Here is a 13,428-nt window from a genome sequence, read left to right as displayed (position 1 = left end):
ACTTGGGAGGCAGAGGCAGGTGGATCTCTGTGACTACAGAACGAGCAAGTTCCAGGACAGAGAAACCCTTTCTCGGAAAACAAATAAACAAATAAGTAGAAACGTTAGAAAAGAAAACACAAAAATACAAGGGCAGGGACTATAGCAGAGAGTGTTTGGCATCTGTCTAGCATTCCCAAGGCCCTAGCTTAGAACCCCAGCACTGAGCTTTAAAAACCAGGAAACAGATGGGAGAAGGTGGGTAAAGGTGTTTGTTGCCAAGAAGACTGATCACTCGTGTCTGATCCCTGGGATCCCATGGTGGATGGAAGGAGAGAACTGACTCCTAGAAGCTGTCTTCTGTCCTGCATCTGCCATGGCATATGTATCCCCATCCATCCACACATAATAAATAAGTGTAATAAAATTAAATAGCCAGGCAGTGGTGGCACACGCCCTTAATCCCAGCACTCGGGAGGCAGAGCCAGGCGGATCTCTGTGAGCTCGAGGCTAGCCTGGTCTACAGAGTGAGTTCCAGGACAGGCTCCAAAGCTACACAGAGAAACCCTGTCTCGAAAAACCAAAATAAATAAATTAATTAAATAGAAGCATAAACAGACAGTGCAGAGTATGTTCTAGGGGTGGACTAATGAGGTTGGAAGGTGCTGAGCTTCATAGGCAAGCCTAGGAGTCCAGGAAGTGTTGAGACCTGATCTGGGACTTGGGGAAAGCAGTGGTGGCTGACACTCTTACCTGGTGGATGGTCAGGTAGCCCGCCTTTAGAAATGAACTGACGCCCGGGCGGTGGTGGTGCACACCTTTAATCCCAGCACTCGGGAGGCAGAGCCAGGCGGATCTCTGTGAGTTCGAGGCCAGCCTGGTCTACAGAGTGAGTTCCAGGAAAGGCGCAAAGCTGCACAGGGAACCCTTGTCTCGAAAAACCAAAAAAGAAAAAAAAAGAAAAAAGAAAGAAAGAAATGAACTGACAACGCAATACGTGAAGTCGTAGATGCTGAAGCTGAGTCCCCTGTCCCTACTCAGATACTCCTCTCTGGGGATGGTGAAAGCCAACTTTTCAGTTCCAAGTAGCCGCTGTGGTAGCTAGACATGGGCTGTACACCTGCAGTCCCAGCTACTCAAGAGGCTGAGACAGAGGAACCCAAAGTTTGAACACAGCCGAGGCAACTTTGAGAGGCCTGTTTCAAAATAAATAATAGGTCTGGGAATATAGCCCAGTCATAGAGCACTGGCCCAGCACGTGCAGAGCCCTGGCCTCCACACTCAGTTCAGAAATGAGTCTGTCACCATCTGACTAGCCGGCCTCCTCCTCACACTGTGCTCTTGTCGTCCCTGAGCTCTGTGTCTCACTCTGTACGTGTCCTGTTTATGCAGTGTCTTGTCTGCCTCTGCACTGGAATGGATGGCTTGGATGGACAGGATCAAGTCCTGTTCACCACTCCGTCCCCAGCATTTCACCGTTAATAGGTGCCTAGGACAGGATTAAACAAGCATTGCACAGACCCCTGCAATCCAGGGACCACAGTATCCTGAGGAGCGGGCACCTGGCTCGGCGTTGTCACACACTGATATATCCCTGGGAGAGACAGGTCGTCTCTTCATTTTACAGACCAAGAACATGAGGCTGGGAGACAGTAAACCCCTTGCCCCTAGGCATAGATCTTCTGAGTGGTGGATGGAGGTTGTAGAGCTATCTGTCAGGCTGCAAAGACCACATGCTTAACTGTTCTACCTGCCCCCACCACCTCTGGGGCCTGAGCCCCTCTGGAGGTAGGAGCTGTTAGAAGTTACTGAGACTCAGACATGTTGTCTGATACACGTATGAGAAATACAACAGACAAACCTATAAAGACAAAATAGATTAGTGGTGGCAAAGGCTGGGGGTAGGCGAAAGTGGAAGGTAATGGGAAGCCATGTGTAATGGATATGGGGCCAACTGACCTCTAGACAGCCTGCCTGCCTCCTTCCATCCCCTCCCTCCCTCCCTCTCTCTCTCTTTTTCTTTCATTCTTTCTTTCATAGGGCAAGGTCTCACTTTGTAGCCAAGGCTGGCCTGGAACTCATTATATAGCTCAAGCTAACCTCAGACTCACGGCAATCCCCTTGCCTCATTCTCCCTAATGCTGGTAGAATGCTAATTCCTAATTCTACCCTTGTACTATAAGCTGGTCTTGGGGGTGGGGAAGGGGGGGAACTATTTTTAGAGTGATATAAGAATAAAATAAGTTGTAGTTTCAGGTACAGGACATGAATGTACAAATGTTGAAATTTACACCCTGGGCAGATGAATTGTATGATGTGTAAATAACATCTCAGCAGAACTAGTTGGGGCTGAGGAATTGCCACTTGGCCTTATCTGCTAAGCACATGGTATCACATCTTTGAGCCTCTGTTTCCCAACCAGTAAACCAGAGGGGAGAAAGGATGTTTCATTGTATTTCTGTGAGGTTAAATGAGATAATATACAACAGTACTCCCGTTTTCATTAAGGAGAAAGCATAGGACCGAAGAAAGAAATGACTTAATGCAGATAGAACAGCTGGTGGTCACAGGAAAATCTGAGTCTCTTGGAAGTACCTTGTCATGTAGCACTGTCCAGTCTGGAATGATGTCTGCCAGCCCCTCCCATCTCCCACCACTCAGTAATGTCTCCCTGCTTCAGATGGGCTCTGGGATCCTATCTCCCTGCTGCCAATGCTCAGAACATATGGGGACAGTGTGGACCCTCCAGAGCACAGGGTGTCCTTCCCTCAGCACCCTATGCCCCCCTCTGGGACCACAACTCTGTCTTGCTTTTGCTTGTAATAAAGAAAATATCTCAGCTACCCTTCCCTGGTTGCTTGGCAACCCCAATGGGGAATGAGGGGTGGGCTCTGGAGCCAATCTGGAGACAAAGAGTAGGATTTGGGTGACATGGAGCCTGTTCTTAGTGCTAACCTGGCCTGGCTGGGGCAGTGGGTGGGGGCAGGGGCTTTCTCCCACCCCAGTGTCTCACACCAATAAATATGGATTAGGGAAATGGGCAGAATTTTTCTCACGGGCCTGAAAGGGCATGTCTGACCTTTCTACCCCCTTTATGTACCAATGTGACAGTCAGGGAGAGCAAAGCGCAGGACCCACTGAGATACCTCCCCCATGGCCTTCTGACTTGGGGAAACTTTTCACTCTCTTTCCCTTGGCCACAGACCAGGTCTCAACTCCTCCTGGACCCCTGGCCCAGGGATGAGGGGGATGCTCATTTTCAAGTGAGTATTCCAGCATCAGTGTCTTAGCACAAAACAAAGCAGTGAGGTTCTGGACCAGCCCTCCCTGCCACCAGGCCTGACCCAGCCCTCTGCCCAGTGGCTCCTCATTCTGCCTGTGCATGCCCAGGGCCTCCTCAGAGGCTCGATTTCCCATCCGTGTCTGTGTGTTCCTCTTGTTTTTCAACCTCTTTTCCGTGTTCTCCTTCACCTTCCTCTGTCTGGTCCTTTTTCCCTCTCTTCTCTTTCCAGTGCCCCAGGAAACTGGGGGACCCTTGTGGCTCCTGTGCCATGTTCTCATGTTCACGCAACAAGGATGGAAGGGAGGCTGGTCGGTGATCTCGCCCCCTGGTGCACTGGTTCCTTGGCTGCTGGCCTGGGGTGGGATGGGCCACTCTGAATGGAACCAGTGTGGAGACAGGAAAAGCAAACACCTCCATGTGGGCCTCCCTGGCCTTGGGGTGGGGGTGGGGCAAGGGTCTGGGGCAGATCAACCTCTCTATTAGCCTCTGCTGGCTCTTCTGGACCCCTAGCTTCTCCGACCCTCATCCCACAAGGTCCAGAGAAAAATGAGCTGAGTGTCACATCAAGCCCTCTGGGAGACGCCTTTGCTTATGATCTTCCCTTGCTCTTCCCAACCCCCAGGCTGTGCCCTTCCTGCCTGGAGATGCCAGGAAAGTCTGGGCCTGGGATGGGCTGGCTGGCCAACCCTCCAAAATAAGAGCTGGGCGGGCAGTCATCTTGTACCTAAGCACCCAGAAGTTCCATCCACCTCCAGGCTGAGGGGGACCCCAAAGATGCTCGCCTGGTGAGTGCTCCTCTATTCTGAAGCCAGGCAGGGAGGGGAAGGCTGTTGTTCCTAGGGCTCCTTAGGGCCTCCATAAACTCTTGTGCCTCCAAGAGCTGTGGTGTTTTCTGTTTGGATGGTCTCGGTCACTGTCTGTGACTGATGTGTGTCAGTGGTGGTTTGGGGAGAGGTGTCGAAGGGACAGGATAGTAGTTGGAGAAACTGAAGAAACTTCATTTCTGGGAATGAAGTGGGGAGGAGGGGATCAAGGCTGGGATGGAAGTGGGATGGAGGACCCCAGATTCCAAGCCAACTTTTTTTTTTTTTTTTAGACAGAAAATTACCATGTTTCCTAAGCTAGCTTGCCTCAAACTCAGTCTCAGGTACCTGCCATCATACTTCCCAAAGCCACTTTTTGAGACAGGATCTCACAACATGACCTCGGCTTGCCTAGAGTTTACTATGTAGACCAAGCTGGCTTGGAACTTATAGAAATCCATCCACTTCTGCCTCCCAAGTACTGGGATTAAAGGCATGCACTGCCGCACCCAGCCTACTATTCTATTTGACTGGCATAATAACAGAATCACACTTAATATTCTAAAAGTAGCTGAGATATGGTGGTCCATGCCTATAATCCCAGCATTTGAGAAGTGGAGACAGGAAGAAGAGGAGTTCAAGGCCAGCCTTGGCTATATAAGGTACTTAAGGCTAAACTACTAAACTGGCTACATCAGACCCTGTCCATAGATAGATAGATAGATAGATAGATAGATAGATAGATAGATAGACAGACAGACGGGCAGATAAAAAATAGCTGCAGAATGAGTTCAGAATTGGGCAGCTGTTCCTTCCAGGTGAGTGGCAGTCAACGGGACTAAAGGTCAGGTCAGGGGGGTCAGGGGGGCCACTCCTCCACCTCTCTTTCCCTGTCCACCTACATAGCTCAGTTCCTTTGACTTTAAGTCAGGTAAGGGGGAAGAGAAGTGGAGTCTGAACAATACTTCAGATCTCTTTCCTTCTGTCAGGGCTCCAGACAACCCCCTCTGGTGTCAGGGTCACTGCAGTGTCCTGACTCCCCCGGAAGTCACAGCTAGTCTTTGTGTAACAGGGACCCCTTTGGTCTTGGTGTCCAACCATAGCCCTCATGTTGTATTCAAAAGCCAACCACTTCATGGAAAGGAAAGCTAATGACATGTCATGATGTCCCAGTGGTGCCACTGTAAGGTGAGATGTGCTGGCCCTTGGGTCCTGGCCTGGAGGAGTCCCTTTACTGCTTCAGGTGCTGTTCTGAGACCATCACTGAAGTTCACCAAATGGGCACCACACAGACCCACAGCCTAAAGCTGGTGCCACAAACCTTTAAATGACCCCTCGTGCTGCCTCTAATTCCTAGCTTCCACAGGGTTGGGGGGTGGGGGAGTGGGGTATGTATATGTGTCATTGTGTCCAGTCCCCTGCATCTGGGGGTCCACCCAGGCCAACCTCTGCTCATAGATAAGAATCAATCCAGATTTTTTAAAGGCACCTGCTCTGGGGGTGGATTCCCCCTGGGGATAATCAAATATTTATTTATTCATGGCCTTCTGTTGGGAGGGGAGGCCCTTCCACCCCAGCTCAGCAGAGGCCAGCTGCCTCCTCACTCCTTCCCACTGGGGCAGTCAGGAGCAAAGTGGCCTGGCCCTGGGCAAGTCACTCCACTTCTTTTAGCCTCAGTTTACCAACTTTAAAGCAAGGTTAATGATAAACCTGCTTTGTGAGGTTGATTGGGGTTTAAATGATCAAAGGGGTTGAAATCCAGAAAGGGCTTAGTAAGCAGGGCAGTTGGTACCTGGGAAGTGCCAGCCAGCGTGTAGCAGGGACATGCTTCCCCTCTCCACCACTGACATCTTTGCAGATTGGATCTCACTGTGTTACCCAGGCTGATCCCTGACTAGTGAAGCTCAGGGGAGCCTGTAGCCCCAGCCTTCAGTAGATGGGCCTCCCTGGCCATTGTCATTATTGAAACCCTCCTGCCACAAGGACAGAGCCTTCTGCTTTCAGAGTTGTTGTTTATTTGGCGTCTTTATTACAGATGGGGAAACTGAGACCTGAAGTGGGGAAGGAACTATTCAGGGTCACTTAATAGAGTCATGGGAGAGTAAGAAGTGACTCTCAAAACTCCTTCATTCCTAGTTGGACTCTGTCTCTTCCATCCCTCTGCCTCAAGTTCTCCTCAGGTGTGTCCTGGCGCAGTGTGGGCCTGGGCAGAACCTGGGAGAGAAATGAACAGAACCTGGCCATGGAATACGCTCTGAGGCCAGAGCGTTCTCAGCCTCAGCCCTTTGTCTGCGGCTTTGTGATGGTAAGTGCTGCTCCTAAATCAGGTCTGTGACACTGTTATTGTTGCCCAGGGCGCAAAGAGTCTAAACTTTTCCCCTGAGGTCAAGAATGTGGCCAGTCCCCAAGCCGCCCAGAGCAAGGCCTGGGTGGCTGGGGGTGGGGCTGGGGCCTCACCCTGAGCCCGGGCGAGATGTGTGGAGGGGAGGGGGTCAGGAGGAACAAAACGCTTTGAAATGCCTCCTCTCCATCACTGCCAACATTGTCCGCTGCCCGCGGGGGGCCTGGCACCGCCTCGCCGGGGCTCCGGCCCCCAGCCCTGGCCAGGCCTGGCCCAGCATCTGAAAATGGACAGAAGGTTATTGTCCCTTCCCGCAGTCCTTTGTCTGCCCCAGTTCCAGATGTCTAGGCTGGGACCAGGGAACTGACCCATGGTGGGCAGAGAGGAGGGGACAAAAGGGGAGAACACGGGTCACTGCATCCTGAGGAGTCGTTCCCAGACCCTGAGATCCCACCCAGCCGCAGCCAAGTCACCTTCTGGGCCAGTTTAGCTTTGGGATTGTCCTATTCCTTGGCCCTCTCCCCAGAGCAGGTTCCGGTCCCTGGAGAAAAGGCACAGGGGTGTAGAGTTAGAACAGGAGGCCTTGGGAGATCCAAAGGCAGGCCCAACCCCTCTACCCAGGTAACTGCTGTGACCTTGAGCCTGCTTTGCCTGTGGAGGGGACTCCTGAGCCAGTAATGACGGAGCTCTACCTACCAGCGCCACTCTGAGCTGGAGGCACCTATGGTGGAAGGGTCTCTCTGCCCCTTACTGATTGTGGTCAATAGTCATACTGGCAAGATGGGACATTTCACACCAATCCTCAAGTGGGTTGTGGGCAGACCACTTTACCTGCATTGTCAAAACCAAGGGCAATTAATCTTGTCTCCATTTTCCAGCTCTAGAGACAGAGAGGCTGAGAGGTAGTCACTAACCCCAAGCCAGGCAGCCAGGAGGCAGCAAAGCTGGGATCCTCGCCCAGGCCAACCGCAGCCACCAGGAGGAGTAATCACTAATAAATACTTGGAAGGTGCCTTGGCCCAACTCTTCATCTGGGACTAGTGGTGTTAACTCCATCCGTTGGTTTTCCTGTTTCATAGATGGGGCTCCCAAGCCCAGACCTAGGAAAGAGGGCTCAGGGGGGCCTAAATAGCAGCTCAGAGGGCCGTTCTAGAGCCTCTGAACGGGCTGAGCAGCAGCCGACCAGCTCTTGGTGACTGAGACTCTTCACACCTTGGGTTTCCTCTTCTCTCTTCAGTAAATACTCACTCCCCTATGCCACAAAGTTGTCAAAACGAAGTCAAATGAGTTGGTAAGGCATTTAATTAAACTCCTGGTGGCTTTAAGGCTAACAGGAGGATAGCTATTATTATAATTATTCTCAGTGGGGATTGGTAACATTTGAACCTCACTTGGATTCACCTGGGGACAAGGCTCTGTGTGGAGGGGCATGCTAGTTGTTGAGGGGGTTGAGGACAGCCATACTTAGCCTTCTTGGGATCTCTAGAAGTCTCTGCTAAGTCTGGGGAATGCAGAAAGCTGGGAGGCAGATGCTGCTGCCCGAACCCGAGGAGTTAACAACTCCCAGGCCCTGGCCAGTAGGACTGCCACGCTGCAACCTAGAAACGATTTTAGCAGAAGAGCCAGGGCTACTTCTGATGGGCAAAACAGCTGGCTGCTTAGGGAAAACAGCTGGCCTAGTCCCAGCCCCCTAAGAGCAGAGGCAGAACCTCGGAGGACGGAACCACATCTGGGGGTCCTCAAAGCGGAGGCATAGTCAAGGAGAGGGTGGTTCTTGGGAGCATGTGGGTGTCGGGTGGAGACCCTGGAGACAAGAGGGGCGTGGACCGATTTCTAGAGCAGAAGCCGGAGTATGCTAAGTTTAAACAGACTAGGCAAGAATGTCTCCAGTTGGGATCTGGGGTCTCAATCGTCCCTCAAATAGGACAGATGAAGGACAGAGGAGCCTAAAGTGGACAAGTCTCTGCTCTAACCTGGGTCATCTTGGAACTAGGCTTGGAACCAGAGGTGGGAATGGTACCCAGGCTGGTTGGTCTCTTGGTCTGTTCAACTGCACCCAGAACCAAGAACAGGGTGAAGGCTCATCCTCTGGCCAGGATCGTGGGCTTCTGTGACCACAGAGCAGGACAGGGGCCCAGAGAGCCTCCAACCCAAGAGCCGGGAAGCTGACAGCTGGTAAGAGCTCCATCCAAGCATCCTCCCTGCTTCGAGTGCCCATCCCCAGCCTACCTGAGAGCCAGGCTGTGAGAACTTCTAGCCTAGAGCTCTGATGAAGCCCTAAGCCCTGGCTACCCCTACCCTTGGCAGGGAAGTAGTGCCCACCAGGATAGACAGGTTGAGCAGGATAGGCAGAGGGATATAATGGCATGTGTCAGGACTCCATCTGAGCTATTTACTTCTAAGTCCCAGAGGCCTGACACCCCTAACTCTTCTGTGACCAGGGGGATCTCCTCTAGCTCACCTCCCGAACCCTCCAGAGTTAACCCCTTCCAATCTGAATGTATCAGCTTTTGGCTGGTACATTTTTCTGGTATCATCTTTCCTTCCTGGTAAAGGACATGCCCATGAGCACCAAGCCTTAGGTTCCCAGTGGGATGTGGACCTTGGGGGAAGGGGACAGTTCTTCCAGGGTCTTCAGTTCAGGATGTCCATCTGGAGCCCTGGGTACTGGCGCCACCACATGGTTTTGTGCAGAACTACAGTGGCTGAGGGGCACAAGAATGCTGAGGGGCAGAAACCCTGAGAGCATCAGTTGCTGTCTGGTCCAGAGTCTACTCAACCAGCTGAACTCCAGGAGTAACGACTTGCCAGGCACTTTCCAGTACCTGACATAACCCAGAACGTCAGGGCTCAGCACACAGTTCCAAGCTCAGCCTGAGCCGGAATTACCTGGAACTTTAAAACAAATGGCATGTGGGGAGAGTGATAGAATCTAGCATGGATCTCTGGGTTTGACCCCTAGAACCCTAAGAAAAAAGCCAGATATGGTAGTAAAAACCTGTAATTCCGGAGCTCATGAGTCTAAGGCAGAAGGGTAAGGAGCTCCTGGCCATTGTAGAGTACATAGTGAGACTGTCTCCAACAAGGAGGGAAAAAATTAAATAGGAAACTGTTCATTTAATTCCACACCAGACTTTCAGACTTCCTAGGTGTGGAGATGGGGTTGATGTTTGCTTTTTTTTTCTAATAAGGTAGGGTCTTGTTATGAAGACTGGATGGAACATGTTGTGTAGCCCATGCTGACCTAAGACGCTCGGGTCTCCTGCTTAATCTTGAGAGGGCCAAGATTACAGACCAGCACTACAAATCCTAGCTTTTGTGTTTTGATGGAAGAGAGGGGAATGGATGGCTGAGACAGGATCTTATTACATAGCCCCAACTAGCCTTGAATCTGTGACAGTCTTGCTTCATTAAGCCTCCTGAGTGCTGGGATTACAGGCATGGGCTATCCTGCCTGGCTGACATTTGCACAGGTGAGGCCTGAGCTACTTGTCTAAGGACCTGGCTTTGATGAGCACTGTAACTTCAGAACCTCTGTGAACTTGCCCATGCCACTTTTCAGAATACATCTCAGAGCTGGGCATGGTGGCACACGCCTTTAATCCCAGCACTCAGGAGGCAGAGGCAAGTTGATCTCTGAATTTAAGGCCAGTTGGTCTACAAATTGAGTTCCAGGACAGCCAGGACTGTGACACAGAGAAACCTTGTCTCAAAAAATAAAAACAAACAAAAAAACCCAAACAAACAAAACAACAAGAATACGTCTCATAGCTGGGTATGGGCACAGGCCTTTAATCCAAGTGCTTAGGAGGCAGAAGCAGGTGAATTTCTGGGAATTCAAGGCCAGCCAGGTCTACATGGTGAGTTCTAGGCCACCCAGAGTTACACGATGAGACCCTGCCTCAACCTCTCCTCACCAAAATAATATATCTCACGATCCAATAAAGTGCAAATGGGTGGATTGACACTTGGTGACCTCAAAATAAGGTCAGAAGTATGCCCAGTTTTCATATTTGGCCTGGTTTTTCTTCAGTCTTCCCTATTCAGTACCTAGTCTGCCCCATCCAAGCCCATTGCAGAAGTATCCTTGTTCCTCAGTCTCCCACGTCCAACCCCTAAGGCCCATGGGAGTCACCCCATCTCACCAGACTCGTTTCTCCCTGTGCTAGGAACCCCATGTCTGCCTTCTAAGCTGCAGCCAGAGCAAAGGAATGTTGTTGCTATGTGTGTTTTTTTTTTGGGAGGGGTTGGTTTGTCGAGACAGAGTTTCTCTGTATATTCCTGGATGTCCTGGAACTCACTCTGTAGACCAGGCTGGCCTCGAACTCACAGAGATTGCCTACCTCTGCCTCCCGAGTGCTGGGATTATTATTATTTTTTGGTGGGGGGTTGGGTTTCGAGACAGGGTTTCTCTGTGTAGCTTTGGAGCAAGTGCTTTGTTTGTTTTGTTTTGTTGTTTTTGGGTTTGTTTGTTTTTTGAGACAGGATTTTTTTTGTGTGTAGCTTTGGCTATCCTGGAACTAGACCAGGCTGGTCTTGAACTCACAGAGATTCACCTGCCTCTGCTCCAGAGTGCTGGGATTAAAGGTATGCTCCACCATGCCCAGTTTAGAGCAGTCTTTTATTTTATTTTATTTGGTTTTTCAAGACAGGGTTTCTCTGTGTAGCTTTGTGCCTTTCCTGGAACTTACTTGGTAGCCCGGGCTGGCCTCGAACTCACAGAGATCCGCCTGGCTCTGCCTCCGAGTGCTGGGATTAAAGGCGTGTGCTACCGCCACCCCGGGCTCCCATAATGTTTTTAATAGGTTTTCAACTTATTAAAAAAACCAGACATGATGGCACACACCTTTGATCCCAGCACTAGAGGGACAGAAGCAGGCAGATCTCTGAGTTTAAGGCCAGCCTGGTGTACATTGTGAGTTCCAGGCCAGCCAGGGCTGTATAGTGAGACCGTGTCTCAAAAAAAAAAAAAAAAAAAAAAAGCCAGAATCCAGAATCCTGCCACACTTCTTCCTGGCTCTGGCTGAGTAGACTGTGCCTGCCTGTCTGACTTCCCCCTTTTCCCACACCACATCCTCCCTTAGCTTTGGCCACATTGACTCTCTTGCCTGTTCCATCTCAGGACCTTTTACCCACCCATTGCTGCATTTGGTACACCATATCCTCAGATGTTCCCTATTCCCAGCTCGACTTTACTTGACTTCATTTGTTTAAAGTATTCACCACACCTTGAAATTACACACTCGTGGGGTTGCCTGTTTTCTTCCTTCTTCTGCTCACCAGCACCTGAGGGCCTCTGCATCTGTATATCCTCAAGACTTAGAGTGGCCTCTTAGGATCCTGTGTTGGTAAAGTACCTTCTGCCTGGGCGGGCTCACATAGGATGCTGTTTGGAGATGCACTGCCCAGGGACAGACAGCTTTTCAGGGAGGGAACTGGAGACTTCAGCTGTTCAGGAAGAGGAAGACATGTCTAGGCAGAGGGACCAGAAAAGCAGGAAGGAAAACGGTCAACACAAATTCCAAAGCACAGAGGTTTCTGGGACTGTGAAGTGTCCGGTTTGGGTGGGGCAGAAGATGGGGAGCAGGTGGAAAGCACAGGCGCTGAACTCACAGGCAGGCAGCACAGGGCTGCCATCTCTGCTGAGGGCAGTGCCAAGGAGTGTATTTGGTTTTCCGGTGCTCTAACTCACACCCAGAGCCTCACAAGCAAGGCAAACTATTCGTCCAGCCATTGGTTTGGGAGGTTTTTTTTAAAATGTTTTCTTTATTACATTTATTAATTGATCATGTGTGTGAACATGCATACCCATGCAAGGCATGCACGGAGGTCACGGGGCATCTTTCAGGATTTGGCTCTGTCCTTTCACCACGTGGGTCCAGGGATCATGCTTGTCATGCTTGGTGGCAAGCACTTTTACCATCTCAGCAGCCCTAGCCATCTGTGAGGGACAGGTCCTCACCAGACACTGTGTAGGACTTTCCAGCTTCCAAAATCGTGAGCAAAACAAGATTCTGGAGCTAGACAAGGTGGAGCTCTAGGTTTGGACTGTTGTTGTTCGTTTGTTTGTTTTGAGACAAGATCTTGTTCCTCTGTAGCTCAGGCTGGCCTTGAACTCCTGCTCTCTGTTCTTGCCTCCCAAAAATGGGGGTTATAGGTAGCCACCATCACACCAGCTAGGCATTTAAGAAAGGGCTTCAGGCAGGGTCAGTTCCAGAGAGAAAGCCTGGTCATGGTGGTGTTGAAAAGTGTAGTGTCCGTGTGAGTGGCACTAATGAGATGCAGGAGAGTGGCCATGTAAAGGAGACACACAGAATGGGACAGAGACACCTGAGTGTTCGGTTTCAGTCCACAGAGGTGCCCTCCCTTAGAAGGGCAGAGATCTTAGGTTTGCAGGAGACCGGAATTCTGTTTTGGGAAAGTGGAGTTTGGATACACTCGGGGAGTAGTATGGTTAGGGTTCAGGAAGAGGGTGTGGCTCTCGCTGTCTGCTGCTGACCCCTCTTGGACTAGCACTATTGGAGGAGGAAGGGTCTGCTTGGGGGAGTGGCTGGAGAATGTTGGTCATGCTAGGAGAGCCTTGTTGTGGGTCAAGTAGGGAACAGAAATGAAAGATTTTTCCATTCTAGAGGGAGAGATACAGGGCTGCTGCGGAGGCCTCCCAGATGTCTCGCTGTTTTCTTATTTTAAGTTGGGGAGATTAAAGTCATTTGGAATTCGTAAGGAAGACCGGAGGAGAAGAGGTTGTGGGTACAGGAAAGAGATGGTATGGAGGCTGGGGCTCTTCTGTTGGGAGGAGAGGAAACCTCTTCCATTGTAAAAGACAGCAGAAGCTGGCTTGGGAAAGGAGGAAGACTTCGGGGCTGTGAAGAGAGTTGCCAGGCCACAGTTGCCTCTTTTCTCCAAAACATGGCTTGGGGTTCCTTGGTCAGGGACAGAATGAGGGCATTTGCTAGAACACGGGACCGAGGGTGGGAGTGCCAGACACAGGGCTGCCTGCCGAGCTGGGTGGGGCCTGGAGG

General features: G+C 50.9%; 1 protein-coding gene across 6 annotated transcripts in view; it reads left to right on the top strand.

Annotated features, from left to right (window-relative positions):
• Positions 1-13,428, top strand: part of Cercam (cerebral endothelial cell adhesion molecule) — a 32,811-nt gene that overhangs the window by 5,138 nt on the left and 14,245 nt on the right. The window contains exons 1-2 of one of the 6 annotated variants that reach the window (XM_052726241.1): positions 3,889-4,047; positions 6,236-8,581. The exons of 1 other annotated variant lie outside the window; for it this stretch is intronic. The gene's annotated coding sequence lies outside the window, so the exon portion shown is untranslated. Of the gene's footprint in view, positions 1-3,888; positions 4,048-4,377; positions 8,582-13,428 lie in introns of those variants that run through there. 4 more of the 6 variants (XM_052726240.1, XM_052726242.1, XM_052726246.1 and 1 more) reach the window with 4 other exon arrangements.

The sequence above is a fragment of the Peromyscus californicus genome, unplaced genomic scaffold, assembly GCF_007827085.1.
Source record: "Peromyscus californicus insignis strain IS unplaced genomic scaffold, ASM782708v3 Scaffold_7__1_contigs__length_154581171, whole genome shotgun sequence".
Classification (NCBI taxonomy): Eukaryota; Metazoa; Chordata; class Mammalia; order Rodentia; family Cricetidae; genus Peromyscus; species Peromyscus californicus.
Note: the sequence above shows the minus strand (reverse complement) of the source record. Positions and strands in the feature narration are given on the sequence as shown.